This window comes from Eulemur rufifrons, chromosome 8, assembly GCF_041146395.1.
Source record: "Eulemur rufifrons isolate Redbay chromosome 8, OSU_ERuf_1, whole genome shotgun sequence".
Taxonomy (NCBI): Eukaryota; Metazoa; Chordata; class Mammalia; order Primates; family Lemuridae; genus Eulemur; species Eulemur rufifrons.
This window is the reverse complement of record NC_090990.1, coordinates 83,186,009-83,206,321: the sequence shown is the minus strand read 5'-3', so window position 1 is coordinate 83,206,321 and position 20,313 is coordinate 83,186,009. Positions and strand designations below refer to the sequence as shown.

Here is a 20,313-nt window from a genome sequence, read left to right as displayed (position 1 = left end):
GTGCATGCCTGAAGTCCCAGATATTCAGTGGCTGAGGCAGAAGGATCACTTGAGCCTTGGAGTTGGAGGCTACAGTGAGCTATGATTGTACCACTGCACTCCAGCCTGGGTGACAGAGTGAGACCCTGTCTCACCAAAAAAAAAAAAAAAAAAAAAAAGTGAAAATACTGCCACTGGCAACAGCATGAATGATCCTGGAGGACACAGAAAGGCAAATACTACATGTTCTCACTTATATGTGATGTGGAATCCAAAAAGAAAAAAGTTGAATACATAGAAACAGAGTAGAATGGTGGTTACCAAGGGCAGGGAAGGGGAGGAAATAGGGATAAGCGGACCAGAGGGTAAACCTTCCAGTTATTTAGGATGAACAAGTATAGAAATCTAATATACATCATGAGAACTACAGTTAATAATACAGAATTGTACACTGAAAATTTGGTGAGAGTAGATTTTAGGTGCTCTTACACACACACAAAGGTAACTATGGAAGTTGATGGATAGGTTAATTTGCTTAACTGTAGTAATCATTTTACTATGTATATCAAAACAGCACATTGTAAACCTTAAATATACACAGCAAAACCCAAAAACTTCAAAAAGTAAAATAAAAACAAAAAATTTTCCTTTATAAGGAACTTCCAAACACACACAAAAAAAAAAAAAAGAAAAAGAAATTGTCCCTAAAAGCAAAAATAAAGGTTCCACATAAGGTCAAAGGTCAAGTGATAAATTCTAAAATTCTTTTTTGATTAGTCCTTTTTAAGGTTCAAAATTCTGTAAAAGGGTTCTTCTTCCACTATGAATAAACTAGTCGACACATGCCCTTTAGTATATGTTCTTTCCCAAATGAGGTAAACAAAACACATAGTGGGTATATACTCTGAGGTAAGAAAGATGGACAAGGATTCAGCTACTTAGAGCCTAGAACAGAGAACAAATGTATGCTTTCAGAGGCTTATGAGTTTCTCTTATTTTTGTTTTATAGTACCCACTATACCAAAAAAACAAACAAACAAAAAAAACGGTAAATCACAAATACACATATTATAGTATAAATGTCATCAAAAGATAGACCAATCAAAAGATAAACTATGACTTACTATACCTACTGCGACAAAAGAATATGCATTTCTAAGGCACAGATTTTGTAGCCATAAAGAACAAAATTGGGTACATCAGAAAGGCCAATTCCACTATAATGGTTTACCAGTTAAGAGTGGCACTTATAGTTCAAAAACAAAGTTCATTCCTGTGGTAGTATATACCTGTAGTCCTAGCTACTCCAGAGGCCGAGGTGGGAGGATCGCCTGAACTCAGGGGTTCAAGGCTGTAGTATTGAGCTATATGATCTTGCCACTGCATTCCAGCCCCTGGGCAACACAATGAGACACTGTCTCTAAAAAAAACAAAGTTTAATTCCACCTACTTGCTTTCTGGTGTCTTACTTCTCAGAAACTTGGAAGACACCCTGAAACTCTCAATTAGATTCAACATATACTTGAGAGAAAAGCTAGCAACCTGTTCAAAAATTAAGATTACTTTTCAAGGCCGGGTGCGGTGGCTCATGCCTGTAATCCCAGCACTCTGGGAGGCCGAGGCGGGTGGATCGTTTGAGCTCAGGAGTTCAAGACCAGCCTGAGCGAGAGCGAGACCCCATCTCTACTAAAAATAGAAAGAAATTATATGGATAACTAAAAAAATATATATAAAATTAGCCGGGCATGGTGGCGCATGCCTGTCGTCCCAGCTATTCGGGAGGCTGAGGCAGTAGGATCGCTTGAGCTCAGGAGTTCGAGGTTGCTGTGAGCTAGTTTGACGCCACGGCACTCTAGCCCAGGCAACAGTGTGAGACTGTGTCTCAAAAAAATAAATAAAAAAAAAGATTACTTTTCAGACAAAATATCAAAAGCAACCCAGAAAAAGTACCACCACGACTTACTTTCCCTTTGTATAATTTATTTAAAAATATTTTTAAAAAATTTAATTCCTGTCTGGATGCCTAAAATGAAAGGAATCATGGTTACCTATTGATTTTCCAAGTAATGGTCAAGGGAAATAGGCTTACACTTTAAACCAAGATGACATTTAATAGGGACCAGATTTATTTTCCACATTGAAAAAATAAAAAAACTAGACTCTCTCTACATAAAACAGCTTAAGACATTGAACACCAGGCAAGAAAGAACAGGCATCCCTGACAGATGGAAAACCAGGTGAGCCATCTGGTTGCCTGAACTTATTGCCTGCAAATTTCCTAGGCCATGACAGTGAGAAGGTAACTAAAGTAGAGGCTGGCAGTCTCTAAGTTCAAAAAAAGAAGTTAAAAATTCAGGGAGATTAAGATAGCCAGGATATAATACTGGAAAGAGAGCTCTACAAAGAGAAAAATGCCACAGATCTGCAAAGGGTCCCCCTGAGTATTCAGCAGAGTACCAATCTGTGTATGTTCAAGGAAAACTACCCAGAGCCAGGAAAGAACCACCTGAGAGGATCGGGGGGGGGGGGGGGGGGGGAGCAGTGCCTGCAGCTCACAAAGGACGGGGAATCATACCTGTTCTCACCAGCCAGACTAAAAAGGCATCACCATTCACTGGGCATTAGGTAGAGTACTCAGAAAAGCCTGCCTCAGTAGTGGTTAACAATTACCCTAAAGTAAACACTGCTCTGATCTTGTCTACCAAATCTTAAAGCAATGCTTGTAAAGACTTGACTATTTCCCAGTAACTTAAATGAATTCCAGAATAAAAGAATATTTATAAAAAAATTAAAAAATATCCAGCACCCAAGAAGGTAAAATCCACAATGTAGCATCCAATCAAAAATTATCATTCAAGCAAGCAAGCAAACCCAGGAAAATAGGAATCATATTAAAGAAAAAAAAAATCAGTCAACTGAAACCAACACAGCACTGACACAGATGTTAGAATTAGTGGACAATAAGGTTAAAAGTTATTTTGCAGCTGTATTCTAAATATTCAACAAGCTAAAGACTAAATACAAATAGAGATACGAAAGATATAACAATATCAAAACTTACAGAAATAAAAAAATACAATGCAAGGGATTAGTAGTATTTTAGACACTATCAAAGTGATAGTGAACTTGAAGCCATCAACACAATCCAAAATGAAAGATGAAGAGAAAAAAATAACTTAAAAAAAACCCAGAGTGGCCGGGCGCGGTGGCTCACACCTGTAATCCTAGCACTCTGGAAGGCCGAGGCGGGAGGATCGCTGAAGGTCAGGAGTTCAAGACCAGCCTGAGCAAGAGCGAGACCCAGTCTCTACTAAAAATAGAAAGAAATGATCTGGATAGCTAAAAATAAAAAGTAAAAACAAACAAACAAACAAACAAACAAAAAAACACCCCAGAGTATTAATTAACCTTGAGACAACTTCAGGCAGTCTAAACTATGTGTAATTGGTGTTACACACAGAGGAGCTTAAGAGACTTAAAAAGTAACGGCCAAAAATGTTACAAATTTGATGAAAACTACAAACCCAGATGAGAGATTCAACAGAGCCCAAGCATAAGAAACATGAAGAAAATGACACTAAAGCCCATCATAATCAAATTATTCAAAATCAGTGATAAAACCTGAAAAGCAGCAAGAGGAAAAAAAAATAACTTTATGTATAAAGAAACAGTAACAGCAGAATCCTCATTGGAAATGATGCAAGCAAGGAAACAGTGGAGCCACATGCTTAAAGTATTGAAAGAAAAAAACATCACTAGAATTGCATGTGTAGCAAACATATCTTTTAAAAACGAAGACAAAATAAAGGCTTTTCTCAGACATAAGAAAGCTGAGGCCAGGTGCGGTGTCTCACGCCTGTAATCCTAGCACTCTGGGAGACTGAGGCAGGAGGATCGCTTGAGGTCAGGAGTTCGAGACCAGCCTGAGCAAGAGCAAGACCCTGTCTCTACTAAAAAATTGAAAGAAATTATCTGGACAACTAAAAATATATAGAAAAAATCAGCCGGGCATGGTGGCACATGCCTGTAGTCCCAGCTACTCAAGAGGCTGAGGCAGGAGGATTGCTTGAGCCCAGGAGTTTGAGGTTGCTCTGAGCTAGGCTGACATCATGGCACTCTAGCCCGGGCAACAGAGTGAGTCTCTGTCTCAAAAAAAAAAAAAAAAAAAAAGGAAGTTGAATTCACCACAAACATACTTGTACTACAAGAAATGTTCAAAGAAGTCCTTCAAACGAAGAAAAATTACACTACATTGAAATTTAAATCTACACGAAACAATAAAGAACCCAGAAATGGAACTTAGTGAGTAATATGTAAGATTTTTAAAAATTACTTAAATCTATCTTGGAAATGCAAGATTGGTTTACCATTCAAAAATCAATGTAATTTATCACATTAACAAACCAAAGTAGAAATTCTACATGACCATCTCACTAAGTCAGTTAATGATGAGGATATGGTCTAATAAATGTATCATTAGATGTTTTTGTCATTGGGCAAACATCACAGAGTGTACCTACACAAACCTAGATGTTACAGCCTACTAGACATACATACATGTATATAGCAGCCTACCTGTGCTATATGATATAGCCTATTGCTGCTAGGCTACAAACCTGTACAGCATGTTACCGTACTAAATACTGTAGGCAACTATAACATGATGTTAAGTATTTGTGTATCTAAGCACTTCTAAACACAGAAAAGGCACGTTAAAAATACGGTATTATTAATATAATCTTATTGGACCATTGTCATATGTGTGGCCCGTGGTTAACTGAAATATAGTTATGTAGTACATGACTGTAGATGCAGAAAAAGCACACACCCATTCCTGACTAAAAATAAAAACTGGCTGGGCCGGTGGCTCACGCCTGTAATCCTAGCACTCTGGGAGGCAGAGGCGGGTGGATCATTTGAGCTCAGGAGTTCGAGACCAGCCTGAGCAAGAGTGAGACCCTGTCTCCACTAAAAATAGAAAGAAATTAGCTGGACAACTAAAAGTATATAGAGAAAAAATTAGCCGGGCATGGTGGCTCATGCCTGTAATTCCAGCTACTGGGGAGGCTGAGGCAGAAGGATCGCTTGAGCCCAGGAGTTTGAGGTTGCTGTGAGCTAGGCTGACGCCATGGCACTCCAGCCCGGGCAACAGAGTGAGACTGTCTCAAAAAAAAAAAGAGGGGGGGGAGTGTTTATGGACTGGTGTGTGTCATGTGTTGAAGTCCTAAAGCCTGTGTGTGCCGGTATTTGGAGATGGGGCCTTTGGAAGATTTAGATGAGCTCATGAGTGTCATGATGGGATTAGTGTCCTTATATGAAGACATATCAGAGCTTGCCATATCTGCCATGAGAATAAAGTGTGCAAGCTACGTAGACAGCCCTCATCAGAACTGAACCATACTGTCCCCCTATCTCAGAGTTCTAGCCTCCAGAACTGTGAGAAATAAATTTCTGTTGTTTAAGCCACCCAGTCTATAGTATTTCATTATGGCAGCCTGATGAGCTAAGACAAGGGAGATTACTGTATTAATTTCATAGCATAGAATTGTTTATCACTCAAATTTTAACTAAATTGTCCATTTAAAATAAAGAAGCCCATTCTACCCAAAGGAATAAAAGACACTCTATAAAAAAGACATCCACACTCGAATGTTTATGGCAGCACGATTCACAATTGCAAAGACGTGGAAACAATCCAAGTGCCCACCAAACATGAGTGGATAATAAAATGTGGTATATGTATACCACGGAGTTATAACTCAGCCACAAAAAGCAACGGTGATCTAGCACCTCTTGTATTACCCTGGACAGAGCTGGAGCCCATTCTACTAAGTGAAGTATCACAAGAATGGAAAAAGAAGCACCACAGGTACTCACCATCAAACTGGCATTAATTCATCAACACTTACGTGCACATATAGTAATAACATTCATCGGGTGTCGGGCAAGTGGGAGCGGGGAGGAGGGGATGGGTATATTCACACCTAATGGCTGCAGTGTGTCACTGTCTAGGGGATGGACACACTTGAAGCTCTGACTTAGGCAGGGCAAAGGCAATATATGAAACCTAAAACCTAAACATTTGTACCCCCGTAATATGCTGAAATAAAAAAAAAAACAAAAAACTGATGCTTGGTATCATAAAAATTGTGCTAAATATAATCAAGTCATCAAAAAAATTAAAGTATGATTCTATTTATACAAAATTGAAAACATGCAAAACTAAAAATATATTTCTCAGAGATGCAAAAATAAAATAAAGAAGCCCAAACATTAAACACACTCCTAGTCTAGGCCAATCAGCACCTACAAAATTATTCTATAAACCTTAAAAAAAGCTTAGATTTTCTTACTTCCCTCCTTGTTCTTGATTTTTAAAAAGAGAATACTCAAAGTACTAGTTATTACAAACTCCTCCTTAAATAAATTTAACACAAATGACAATCACAGAATGAAGTGGAAAATAATTTCCTATCTAAAGAACGTGGTTTCAGAAAGCCTCAGGTTGCTCCTTGAGGGAAGGACAATGCTCATTTATGGCTGTATTCCTATTGCCTAAGTACAAGGAGGTCTTTATGGTCAAACTATTTTCATAATAGCAAGATGTCTGCCTTTTTCACTCATGCTTGGAAGTGTACAGAGGCTATGTGAGTGTGATGACATCCTCACTGATGTTAATGAATGGTACTATTATATTCTTGAATTTTCTAAGGTGGCAGTTGGTTGGATTCACAGATGGGGAACCTGAGGATATGGAATGCCAAGTGTACTTATACCTTAAAAATGCCTGAGTCTGTAAACATGACTGGACTTGTATTTGCCAGGCATTGGCATCAACTAATCAAAGACACTGTTTTATGTGAAAGTTTGGCAACAAACACAACATATCCTGAGATAGATAGTCCAAGTGTGCAATAAATTTTTTTAATCTCATGGTTTATAAAAAAAAAAACAACAAACCACCAAAAAAAAAAAAAGAGGTCAATGTGAAGTAATGTTGCCTGAATAATATGTTGGGCCCTGTCCTTTTCCATGTCTTTTGTCAATAACTTGGATAACGACCTGGAAAGTAGAATATATACGTCTGAAAGAATAACAATGTATTCAATGACTAAGATTTTAAAAGGTCTTGGAATGCTAGGTAGAATTAAATAAAAGAATAATTAGTTATATATTCAGTTCAAAAACTGAATTTCATAATGCAGAATACAGACCCAGACTGTTCACATGAAAAGGCTCTAGCTCGGCGACAGCTAGTAGTGTAACAGCACTGCTTTATAAAAATTGTTTCTGTATTAGAAATCTAATGTACAGATCTGGAATCATACAGTTCCACTGAATTTTAGGTTTATCATACTATGTTTAGAGTATTATGCTCAATTACAGGCTTCATTAAGACAAAGATTAACAAACAAACTAGACCGAATATAAGGAAAAACAGTTCAATTTATCCATAAGTGTAAATAATTTATCTTAAAATAAAACTCACAGCATTCTCTACTTTAACAATATGCCAAGCAACCCCAAGAGCTGTGAAATGAAGCAATCTGTAATTTTGCTGAAGCACAAAATTTGCATCCAGTGCCATGAGGTATGCTTCTAGAAGGGTGCTTCTAGGAAATAAGCTTAAGATCTCTCTTCCTACCCCTACTACTGGGCCCAAATCTGCGGGGTTTTCTTTTCTTTTGGGGGGCGGGTAGGGCAGAATACAGTAATTCTTGTGAAGGAATATCTATTTCTTTGCTTAGATAATGATCATGCCAAAAATAAAAAAGAAATATCTATTTCTTTGTGGGGGGAAAAAGCGCTCTGAAAAGAAAGCCAAATGTGCTAGTGCAGATGATGGAAATGAAGAGAAAAAGTGAAGAGGTTTGAATGCTAAATTTGGAAATCTAGAAGACCTTAGGATATATGCCTTGTGAATGTTAAGGGTTGACTGCAATGACCTCCTCCTAATTACCAGAGGCTTACAAGCAAAAGCAAAAACCAGATGCATCCTTTGTCAGAAATATTATAAAGATAATTCTTGCTTTAGGTAAAAAGTTGGATTGGCCACTTCTAAGATCTCTCCCACTTTTAATTGTTGCAACCAACTAGTAATTCTAAAGTCAAATAGTTTTAAGACTACCTTTGCTGCTATAATAGTAAAGCTAAGATTATCACCATATGTTGAATGCCTCTACTACAAATAGCACTACAGCAAAAACATTAAAAATGGTCATTTAAAAAAAAATTAAGTGTAATATAAATAAATCTGTTGGGAGTTCTAATCAGGATGGTAGAAGGGCTCCGGCTATTCTTGAAAACTGAAACATGTGAATTAAGTTTCTGGGGCAGCAGTGGCTCGCGCCTGTATATCCTACCACTCTGGGAGGCCGTGGCGGGAGGACTGCTTGAGCTCAGGAGTTCAAGACCAGCCTCAGCAAGAGTGAGGACCTGTCTCTACTAAAAATAGAAAAAATTAGCCAGGGAGGCTGAGGCAGGCAAATCACTTAAGCCCAGGTGTTTAAGGTTGCTGTGAGCTAGGTTAGGCTGATGCCACAGCACTCTAGCCCGGGCGACAGAGTCTGAGACTGTCTCCAGGGCAGAAAAGAGCCTTAACAATCAGAAAAAAAATATAGCTATCAAATCTTCTGAACTGAAAACTACTGTTTTTAAAAAGTAAAGCTGTTGTGTCAACATTTACTTGATGAGGTGATTGCCAGGGCATTCTTTTTGAGAACTTAACAATATTTAAAAATTGTTGGCCAGGAGCGGTGGCTCACGCCTGTAATCCTAGCACTCCGGGAGGCCAAGGCGGGCGGATTGTTTGAGCTCAGGAGTTCGAGACCAGCCTGAGCAAGAGTGAGACCCCGTCTCTATTAAAAAATAGAAAGATAAGGCCGGGCGCGGTGGCTCACGCCTGTAATCCTAGCACTCTGGGAGGCCGAGGTGGGCGGATCGTTTGAGCTCAGGAGTTCGAGACCAGCCTGAGCAAGAGCGAGACCCCACCTCTACTAAAAATAGAAAGAAATTATATGGACAGCTAAAAATATATATAGAAAAAATTAGCCGGGCATGGTGGTGCATGCCTGTAGTCCCAGCTACTCGGGAGGCTGAGACAGGAGGATCGCTTGAGCTCAGGAGTTTGAGGTTGCTGTGAGCTAGGCTGACGCCACGGCACTCACTCTAGCCTGGGCAACAGAGTGAGACTCTGTCTCAAAAAAAAAAAAAAAAAATAGAAAGATATTAGCTGGACAACTAAAAATATACAGAAAAAATTAGCTGGGCATGGTGGCGCATGCCTGTCGTCCCAGCTACTTGGGAGGCTGAGGCACAAGGATTGCTTGAGCCCAGGAGTCTGAGGTTGCTGTGAGCTAGGCTGACGCCATGGGACTTTAGCCAGGGTGACAGAGCGGGACTCTGCCTCAAAACAAATAAAAAATAAAAATAAAAAAATAAATAATTGTTCAAATTACACAACTACTTCTCCTAAAACTGATTTTATTTAAATGTCAGCTCTAACATTTAGTAGCTAAGTGACCATAGGCAAATTACACAATATCAACAAATTTTTATTTCCTTACCTAATACTACTGTAAGATTTAATTAACAAAGTCTGTATAAAGTTCTTACAATAGTATATAGCTTAATAAGAGCTTATTAAATGGTAATTAATATTTCCAAAGCTAATGTATTACAAATAAAACTACAGCATAGTTTTAGTCAACCTTGTTTTTTGCAAGACAAGTAAGTTGGATGTTATCAGAGAAAAACACAATTATTCTCTTCCAGATGCTAATCCAGAATCATGAATTACTTTAAATCTTTCACACAACTAAAGGGCTGCCTTTCAAGTTGGAATTTTAAGTTTAAACTTAAAGTCTAGAGAATTGGTTAGCATCCCTCCTCCCAAGTCACTGGCTCTATTCTTCTACCACTGAATGTCCATCTTGAGACACCCCTCTTTCTTTCCTGTACTTCTACTTTTGCTTTTCCATGTTCAAGTTTATCATAAATAAAACTGTACAATCAAAATACTTTTTTCTTTCTAATCAGGAAACCAATCAGCATATGTAAGCTATTCTTGGCTTTTCCATCCATGTTCAATAGTTCTTTCTTCAGCAAAAAAGATACTTTTTCTCTGCCTCCAAATTGCCAGAAGATTCTAGTTCTATGGCTGGGAGATGTTTCTTCTTTCTACATTATGTATCCTAATTGTAATGGGGGCTACACAAATCTATACACATTAAAATTCACAGAACTATACACCAAAAATCCCATTTTTAAATATAAATTTAAAATTCACCTCTGTCAAAAACCTCACTTCAATTTCTTCTTCCTGTTTTTAAAATAAAATCGCTCTATCTGTTCCATTTTTCTAACCTTCAGAAGTAATTCTGTACTTCCCATATTGTGCTTCTTCAACTAAGATGTATAAAATTTAAACCTAACATTAAAAAGTTACTTAAAATACAGACCAAGCTAAAATAGTCGCAGTGTCAAAAATCTAAATTTTAATTAAACCTGGAAAATTACAGCATTTTTTTTTGAAGATTAGATTGCATTAAGGGCCAGGCTTGGTGGCTCACACCTGTAATCCTAGCACTCTGGGAGGCCGAAGAATTGCTTGAGCTCAGGAGTTTGAGACTAACCTCAGCAAGAGTGAGACCCCATCTCTACCAAAAAGAAAACAAAAGCCAGCCAGACTTGGTGTTAGGTGCCTGTAGTCCCAGATACTTGGGAGGCTGAGGCAGAAGGATCACCTGAGCCCAGGAGTTGGAGGTTGCAGTGAGCGACGAGGCCACTGCACTCCACCCAGGGCGACAGAATAAGACTCTGTCTCAACAACAACAACAACAATAAAAACATAAAAAAAACCTCAAGGAGGCCGGGCGTGGTGGCTCACGCCTGTAATCCTAGCACTCTGGGAGGCCGAGGTGGGCGGATCGTTTGAGACCCCATCTCTACTAAAAAAATAGAAAGAAATTATATGGACAGCTAAAAATATATATAGAAAAAATTAGCCGGGCATGGTGTCGCATGCCTGTAGTCCCAGCTACTCGGGAGGCTGAGACAGGAGGATCGCTTGAGCTCAGGAGTTTGAGGTTGCTGTGAGCTAGGCTGACACCACGGCACTCACTCTAGCCTGGGCAACAGAGTGAGACTCTGTCTCAAAAAAAAAAAACCTCAAGGAAACTGAGAACTGAGCACCCCTCCTCACAACCTCCCACCCCTTCAGAAAAAAAATAAATAAATTGCATTAAGTGTAGTTTTACTCTTATATCTCTTTCCTTTCTGAAATTTGATAAACTACATATGGTATTTGACATATTGTATCTCAGTTACTAAAAATATTTAATAAGCTACAATACACATCTTTAAAATACACTGGATAAATTAGAATTGAGGATTTGCCCAACCATTTAACCCATCTTAGTAAAAAGTTCAAAGCTTTTTGTTCCTTAGTGCACATTTCTCTAGTCTCCCAACTGTTTCTGGTGTTGTTTAAAATGTATCCTTAATATGTCTCCTTAAGAATCCTTTCAGAGCATCCACTGGCCACCACGTAAATAGAAAGATATATCCTTCTGAGAAGACACAGGCACATCTTTTGGTGAGGGGCTAATGCCTTGGAGGACAGGGGAGAAGCAGAGGCAGTTTCCTCGGAGAGGCCTAAGCCAGGGCACAGAACTCTGCAAGCAGAGTATAGGCTGAATTTTAGTTCCTGTTGCCTCCCTCAGCCCGGCATCTTTGTGTAATACACAAACTGCACAACCATATACAGCAGCCATATACTTTCACATTATTCACTAAGAAAAAGGAAGGAAGAAAAATCAATTATTAACTTTTCTAGATAATTATTCTCCAACCACATATATGCATCCATTTCTTATCTTGCAGGCTTATTTGGAAGGGATCTTCCAAACTCACAGGGAACCTATCCTCCCTTTATCTTTAGTTTTCCCTTTGTCATGCTTTAAATATGGTCAAGACTCATGTCTTGATATCACATGAGATCAAAGAATATTAAATTCACAAGCTATAAAGATACATATTTAATGTGAACTTTGCAACAGTCCTCTGGGGATGGGGAAACTGGTATTCTCTTAATTTCACTGATGATATCTAAAACTTAACCCAAGTGACTTGTCCCAAAGATAACAGCTGGTACAAAGTGACAAAAAGGTCTAACCCTGTTTTTAAACTCTTAACCCAGAGTTCAACGTACCTAAAAATCAAGAAATCTCACTACTTTCTGGCCCTCCCTTTAACTTTTCACTCTCATAACTTGGCCTAAATTCTTTCAGGGTCACCAAGGATCTCTCAGACAACTCCAAAGACCACTTCTCACATATTTTTCTGAACTCTGCTACATTTAGCTTAAATAATCCTATTTTTAGTGTATTCTCCCCTGCCCTGATTTCTATAGTTACTTCCATCTTCACTTATTTTTTCTTGTTCTTCCCTTGCCATAGATTGTCCTAGACATTCTATTTCTTTATCTAAATAAAGCTAGTCCTTTGCAGTTCATCATGAAAATGGCTGTCCAAAGTATGCAGTTATAAGACTTTAATTTACATCTCTATTCCTTGTAATGCTGCCATTTCCTGTTTGATGAATCTATTCCATTCTAGGCTTTCATCACTGTTGGCCTTCATTAACTGCCAACTGTTGCCTGACTGTATCCAGTTTTTATTTCTTACAGCAATTATGTCCAAAAGGGTGGAATACAAAGGCTGGTGGTATGTTAGATGATTTTAAGTGGTCCATGGATGGATTATTTAAAATTATGTTTATTTTAAAAACGTGTGTGGGGGGGAACCAAATAATCATGTAAATATTTCTTTTAAATTTACTCAATTACAAGTTAACTAAAGAAAAATATTAAGTAACAGATAGATGGTTTGAAGGTAAAGCAAAAATTTGAATGACTTAAATTTGGGAAATACTGGCCACTAGGAAACCCACGTAGTTAAGTTAAGCACTCAAGCTCTGGATCAATAATCCAAATGTCACTTCTACTACTTACTAGCTAAGTAACCATCAATAAATTAATTAAATCTCTTCTTCCTAGGTATGGATTTTAAGAGATAATTCATAAAATATTCTTAGCTTAGTGCCTGGCATATTAAGTGCTCAACAAATAATAATTATAACTGTTCTTGATCTCTCTTAGCTATCATGCCTTCACTTGTAATCAACTGGGCACTCAATGTGTACTAATTTTCCGTATCCGGATTTTCTGCACCTCTTTCACTTGCACACCTTTGTTTTTGTATTCTGGCATGAATCCAAAGATTACAAGATAACTTTTAATATTAATCCTTAAGACCAGGAACATCTTGGCAGTGGGAACCAAAAGTTAACATTTGTCTTATTTACTGGGCCTTACAATATTAAAAGAATCTTTAATGTTTGTTGAATAAAGCTAAAAAATAAGGTATATCTGATGCAAAAAATCTCACAATGCATATTATATAAACACAAATTCTTTGAAGGTTATCTGTGACACTATTCGAATGGGTAAAGGGAAAAAAAACAGGATAATTTTCTTCTGTTCCAATAAGGTATTCATCAGTTAACTTTAGTTGAGGGTCTATTCTTTGGTGTTTCCAACTCTCATTCATTCAATAATATATAAACTCTAGGTATATGTCAATCACCACATAAGGTGATGAGAACAAGGAAAACAGACATAGCAGAGCACAGACTAGTAAACAGAAGCTACGTAAATAACACCCAACAGTGTTTTTTATACTAGACATGCTCCACAAATGCTGATTATACCCCATCCTCCTTTAATGTTGAGCACCTAACAGCACCACACAGGGGTGAGTACATCACATTGACAGTAATAATTTCATTGCTATCTTGTGTTTAGACTCATAAGTATATGCCAATCATGTCTGCCAACCAGACAAAAGTTTCCTGTTGAAACTAATAGCCCTGTTTGATTGGATTTGCCAGCAAATATATGCAGACACAGGCCCCAAAACATAACTGGAATTTTGTTAATCTTGACCAAAATAAGGACTAGAAATATAGTCAAAGCTGGGTGCAATAATGCTCGCCTATAGTCCCAGCTACTTGGGAGGCTGAGGCAAAGATCACTTGAGTCCAGGAATCTGAGGCCAGCCTGGGTAGCATTAACAAGAACCTGGCTCTAGGCCAGGCACGGTGGCTCACGCCTGTAATCCTAGCACTCTGGGAGGCCAAGGCCGGAGGCCGGAGGCCGGAGGCGGGAGGATCGCTCAAGGTCAGGAGTTCGAAACCACCCTGAGCAAGAGTGAGACCCCCGTCTCTACTAAAAATAGAAAGAAATGATCTGGACAGCTAAAAATATATAGAAAAAAATTAGCCGGGCATTGTGGCGCATGCCTGTAGTCCCAGCTACTTGGGAGGCTGAGGCAGTAGGATTGCTTGAGCCCAGGAGTTTGAGGTTGCTGTGAGCTAGGCTGACGTCATGGCACTCTAGCCTGGGCAACAGAGTGAGACTCTGTCAAAAAAAAAAAAAAAAAAAAAAAAAAGAAGAAGAAGAAGAGAGAATATAGCTGGAACTGGCATAAAGATAGGTTTATAGTTAGCTTTTCTAGGGAAAAAACATAAAATAGAAAATTTACTAAGCCAGGCTTGCTGGTGCATGCCCGTAGTCCTAGCTACTTAAGAGGCTGAGATGGGAGAATCACTTGAGCCCAGGAGTTCTAGAACAGCCTGGGCAAAACAGCCAGGTCCCATCTCTTAAAAAAAAGAAAAAGAAAATTCACTTAAGTTATCCTCTCTATAGAATACCTTTGTCTACAAAAATGTTCTGACTGATGCATTAATGGTATTATTGATGAATTTAAAGTGTTATGACTCAGAAAACTAACATATTAACTCTCAGACTTCTAAGCAACAATTAGCAGACTGAGATAAGCTTTCCTTTTATTACTCTATTCGTAAGGTGACAAATCATGCTTTACTGAAATGAAAGTATGTTAGTCATAACTCAGCCACAACTTTTGGATCTCCTTCACTATAAGAATATGGTTCTGTACCAATTTATGTAACATTTTATCAATGATCAATACTTGTCTTTCACAAATATGACAAAAATAGCATCCAAAATACAAGTTACCAAACAGATTGACAAATTGAAGTGGGGAGTGGTGGGATTTGCAGGGTGATGGTGACATAAAATAATCTTCAAAGACATTTTACCAGTAAGGACGGTGGAGTGGGAAGAGGGAGGAGATAGGAGATAGGAATGACCCAGAACTTCTGTATTTTCAGCTATGAGCAAGATACTGATCCTAGAGATATTTACTCTACAGCATGAACAAGAATTTCTAAGAAATGTATGGCAAAGATGTGGAAACAACCCATGTGCCCATCAATACATGAGTGGATTAATAAAATGTGGTATATGTATACCATGGAATTATACTCAGCCAAAAAAACAACGGTGATCTAGCACCTTTTGTATTATCCTAAATAAAGCTGGAGCCCATTCTACTAAGCGAAGTATCGCAAGAATGGAAAAACAAGCACCACATGTACTCACCATCAAACTGGTATTAACTGATCAACACTTAAGTGCACATATAGTGATGACATTCATTGGGTGTCGAGCAGATGGAAGGGGGGAGATGATGGGTATATACACACCTAATGGGTGTGCACCATCTGGGGGATGGACATGCTTGAAGCTCTGACTCAGGTGGGACAAAGGCAATATATGTAACCTAAACATTTGTACCCCTGTAATATGGTGGAAAAAAAGAAAAAAGAAAAAAGAAACGTGTGTATATGAGAAAGACAAAAAGAGAAAGAAAAACTATTCCTTAGGTATTCAAAGAAATATATACACTGTTCGGAGAATACGCATATTACTGATTGGAAGAGAGTATTTTCTTCTACCAATATTCTACCATTCTCCCTCCATTATTAGTAGACCTTTTACTATGTACTGAGCACAGTAGTAAGCCCTTTACATACATTATCCATTTTCTTTTTTAATCCTATAGCAAAGCTTTGAGAGGTGCTAAGTTCATCATCCACATTTTACAGATGAGCGAACATTCTACCAATAATATAGGCCAGATCTCAAATTTTAAAAATTTTATCTGTGACACTACGGAGTTACAAGTTATTTCTAAGTACCCAATTGGCCTTTAAATAGAAAAGGACACACACACACACACAAAATAGCTTCTACTCCACCTCCAAAGTAAATATAACTGGTTTTCACACCTTGCAACACTTTAACCTTCATATGCAACAATGTTCATACATTGTAGTCAAGCTAATGAAAAGCTACCAGTTAATAGTACTGTATCTTCCTTAGTTACTACCGTTTATACAATTACTAGGAACAGGGAGGCAGTTTGATAGTTTGGAGCATCCCCTTTGGTTTTAGACTGCATGGGTTTGAATCTATACAGTACCACCAATAACAGCTGTGTGACTCTGGCCAAATTAATCTCTCAGATTTCATCTCCTCAACCATAAAATGGGATGTTAATAATAGCACCTCTCTCAAAGACTTGTAGGAATAAAAAAAAAAGATAATGCATGAAAAGGGCTGACTGTGCTCAGTACATTGTAAAAGGTCAACTAATGGTGGAGGGAGAACAATCACACACAGAAGCTCACCAGATGCCCCCCCCCATAAACGCTTAAGAAGCCTATATTCAAAAAATTCCATTACAGAAAAGGAGAATTACTATTTGACTATATGCTAAAGACAAAACTCAAATTCAATCTACCCCTAATTTTTTAGGGGACCAATGCATTTGAGGTGAGCCAGAAAAGATGCTGCAGTGCATCTGTGACACACACCTAAAAATGGCTTCAGTCAAAGCAGCATCTTAATTACCAACACGGGAGGTTAAATATACTTAAAAAAAAATGCTGAAGTTAGGCTTGGTAGGCACTTAATATCACTCTATCATTTTTGTCTGCAGGAGTAAACTATTAAGCACTTAAAATCAAGAATCCTCCGATTCTTCTGGTGCATTCCAAACGAAAGCGTTACAGCAGAGCGGCCTACTGTACAATTCTAAGTACCCTAACGAGATATATCAATCTATGAACCTAGACGGAAGACCGGCCAATGCGGAGATCGGGTAGCTTTACGAACCAGCAAACACCAGGCATGTCAGACCCTCAAAAGCTCTAAAATCAAGTCTACACATATATACATCCCCTTAAGGTTATTAAATACAATCCTCCCGCGCAAAGGAAGGAAGGCTCTATCAATGTCCCCACTGGCCCCGTGCCCTTTTCTTCAGTCCTAAAGTGGGGCCTTTATCCTAACACCAATAATATTAATGTTATCTCAAAGACAAGTAGCTGCCGACTGGGATTCACCACGCAGGCTAGAGGATGGAGCGGCCTACAGTGCGAAAGAACTACCCGAATCCTCCTTCGGAGTTGGGTAGCACTTCCCTAGCGGAAGTAGGGTTGGTCCTGATACCCCGAAGTGCCTCTCACCTAATCAGGTCTTTAACCCGGACTCTTCCACATACTGCTCACTGTAAAACCCACCCTCACTACACACGAAGTAGACAGTAAAGGCCCTGGCTGAGCTCTTCGGTTGTATGGTGGACGCATTCCCCATACTGGAAAAAAAGACCGCGTGCCTGCCAGTCCGGCTGGATGGAAATCCCCTTCGATGACCCGGCAACATGCGTAAGCCCCCCGCAGGGCCTGAGCTGGGGACTGGGTGGGAGGAAGGCCGACCGGTCCAGAGCTCCCCGCTGCAGACCACATGCGGCTGACTCCGGCTTCCCGCTCCCCAAGCAGGAGGCCGACTTCCCCAGACACAGAGATCATGGTAACCAAAGAGAAAAGAGATGCCCAGATCCGAGGCCCTCTCCATGCGGACCCCCGGTGTCCGGGCGCCAGGGTCGGGGTGCGCTCCCACGCCCCAGGCCGCCCCACGTTGGCCCTTCCCGATGGGGCCCTCTTTGATCGCGGCCCCGACGTCCTCGCTTTCCTTACCGGCCAGTGTGAGTGTCAAGTTTGTGCGCTTCGAAGGGCTCCGCCGACTTCTGGCCAAGGGAAGGGGGAGGGAAACCTGGGGTTAGAGGGGTGGTCGGAGGGGCCACCGGACTGGGAAAACCGAAGCTGCGGATGTACAAACCGCCAAAGCACTTTCGCAGCTTCCCGAAAGGGAGAGCGAGAGAGAAAAAGAAGCAAGATGGCGGCTAGCCAGCCCCTACGTACAACGTCATGACGCTATCTACGTAAGGCAAATCTCCGCAAGGACCGTCCCCTGGTGCAGAGACGACCGGATCACGTGAAGCCTCCGTGGCGGCCCAACCCTGCAGGAGGGCGATGGCGCCTCCTGCTGGAAGGAGGGAGTTCCTACAAAATCAGAGTTACTGCTGAAGAAAGGCAAAGCCTTAATCTGAGACCTTTCCAAGGAACTCTTTTTTTCTTGAGACAGAGTCTCGCTCTGTTGCCCAGTCTAGAGTGCCATGGCGTCAGCCTAGCTCACAGCAACCTCAGACTCCTGGGCTCAAGCAATCCTCCTGCCTCAGCCTCCAAAATAGCTGGGATTATAGGCATGAGCCACCATGCCCGGCTAATTTTTTCTCTGTATACTTCTAGTTGTACCAGCTAATTTCTTCCTATTTTTAGTAGAGATGGGGGAGGGGGGGTCTCGAACTCCTGAGCTCAAATGATCCACCCGCCGTGGCCTCCGAGGGTGCTAGGATTACAGGCGCGAGCCACCGGGTCTGGGCCAAAGAACTCTTGAATTGCCGACTACAAGTTGATAAGCCTAGGTAAAATGAACACTCTTGTATCTGGTGGGTGGATGTGTAAATTGGTTCAATCAGCAGTTTGGCAGTATGTTCTCAGTGAAGTAGGGGGCAAGCTGTGAAGACTTGGTGTGTTTTGCTGTGTAGGAGTTTGAGGAGAAGATTTAAAAGTTAGAGAGTGAAAAAGTAACAGTGTGAGAAACAGAGTAGGACTGGCATGCTATACTAAGAGCAATTTGTTTTTGTTTTTGTTTTTAAGACGGGGTCTTTCTTTGTTGCCAGGGCTAGAGTGCGGTAGCTTCATCATGACTCACTGCAGCCTCAAACTCCTAGGCTCAAGCGATCTTCCTGCCTGGGCCACCGGAAGTGCTGGGGCCACAGGCTGGTGTCACCAAGCCCTACTAAGGGTTTTTGTTGTTGTTGTTGCCGTTTTTTACAGTCTCCCTGTGTTGCCCGGGCTTCTGGCCTCAAGGGATCCTCCCTCCTTGGCCTCTCAAAGTGCTGGGATTACGAGCAGCAGGAGCCACCATGCCCAGACTGAGAGCACTTTGGAAGGTTGTGATTATGGATGTAAAATAAGCCATTCAGCTTATTTACATGATTTCTCCAGCACTGTTCAGCTCTTTCGTACAGCTACAAAGAAGATGGATAGTAAAATTTACCCATGCTGGGTTTTACTAGGCAAGTGTAACCTAGGTAGATGAGTGTATCTGGAAGTGAAGGACGATAATAATAACACTGTGTCGGAACATGTGATATATGTGTAGTAAATGGTAACTTTTGTCTACTTTATTAACTATATGTGGCATATTTGAAATCAAAGGATTTCTTACCTCCTATCCTGATCTGAGCTATCTTCCCCACCAGGAGCTGATATATGTTCATGAAATTGTCACTGTAGCAACGTTAGGATAAATAAAATAATAAAGAGAGGTAAATCGGCTGGGCACGGTGGCTCAAGCCTATAATCCTAGCACTTTGGGAGGCTGAGGCAGGAGGGTTGCTTGAGGCCAGGTGTTTGAGACTAGCCTGAGCAAGAGTGAGACCCCCCACTGTACAAAAAATGGAAAAATTAGCCAGGTGTGGTGGCGAACGCCTGTAGTCCCAGCTACTCAGGAAGCTGAGACAGGAAAATCGCTTGAGCCAAGGATTTGAGGTTGCAATGAGCACTGTAGCCCAGTTGACAGAGTGAGACCTTATCTCAAGAGAGAGAGAGAGAGAGAGAGAGAGGTAAATCACAGATATCTCCTTCCCTGTTGATACCGGTGATCATTTGAAATGGAAAAGTTGGCTGATTGATATAAGGTCATTGCCGGGGGAAGCCTCCTGATTGTTCCAAGAAGACAGGGAAGCGTTTAGTGAATTTGCCACAATATTCTAGGATCTGGTCTAGTGTCCTAGTTTCAGAAATATCTTTCTTGAGCAATATACAACACCTCCAGCAATCAAAGAGCTTACCTTAACCAAGGTCATCAGACTGACATGTACAAGCAAAATATTAATTTATTAATTTCCAAGAGCTGTAATTTATACACCTGAATACTCACAACTGCAAAGCCAGTGCATTTTTCTATGTAGCCAAACCTGCTCAGGAAACCAAAGG

At 40.1% G+C, this 20,313-nt stretch overlaps 1 protein-coding gene across 11 annotated transcripts in view; it reads right to left on the bottom strand.

Moving 5' to 3' along the window:
- Positions 1–18,132, bottom strand: part of PRRC2C (proline rich coiled-coil 2C) — a 94,623-nt gene extending 76,491 nt beyond the window's left edge. For all 11 annotated transcript variants that reach the window (XM_069480215.1, XM_069480223.1, XM_069480218.1 and 8 more), the window contains exon 1: positions 17,947–18,132. The gene's annotated coding sequence lies outside the window, so the exon portion shown is untranslated. The remainder of the gene's footprint in view (positions 1–17,946) is intronic.
- Between the last annotated feature and the right edge of the window lie 2,181 nt (positions 18,133–20,313).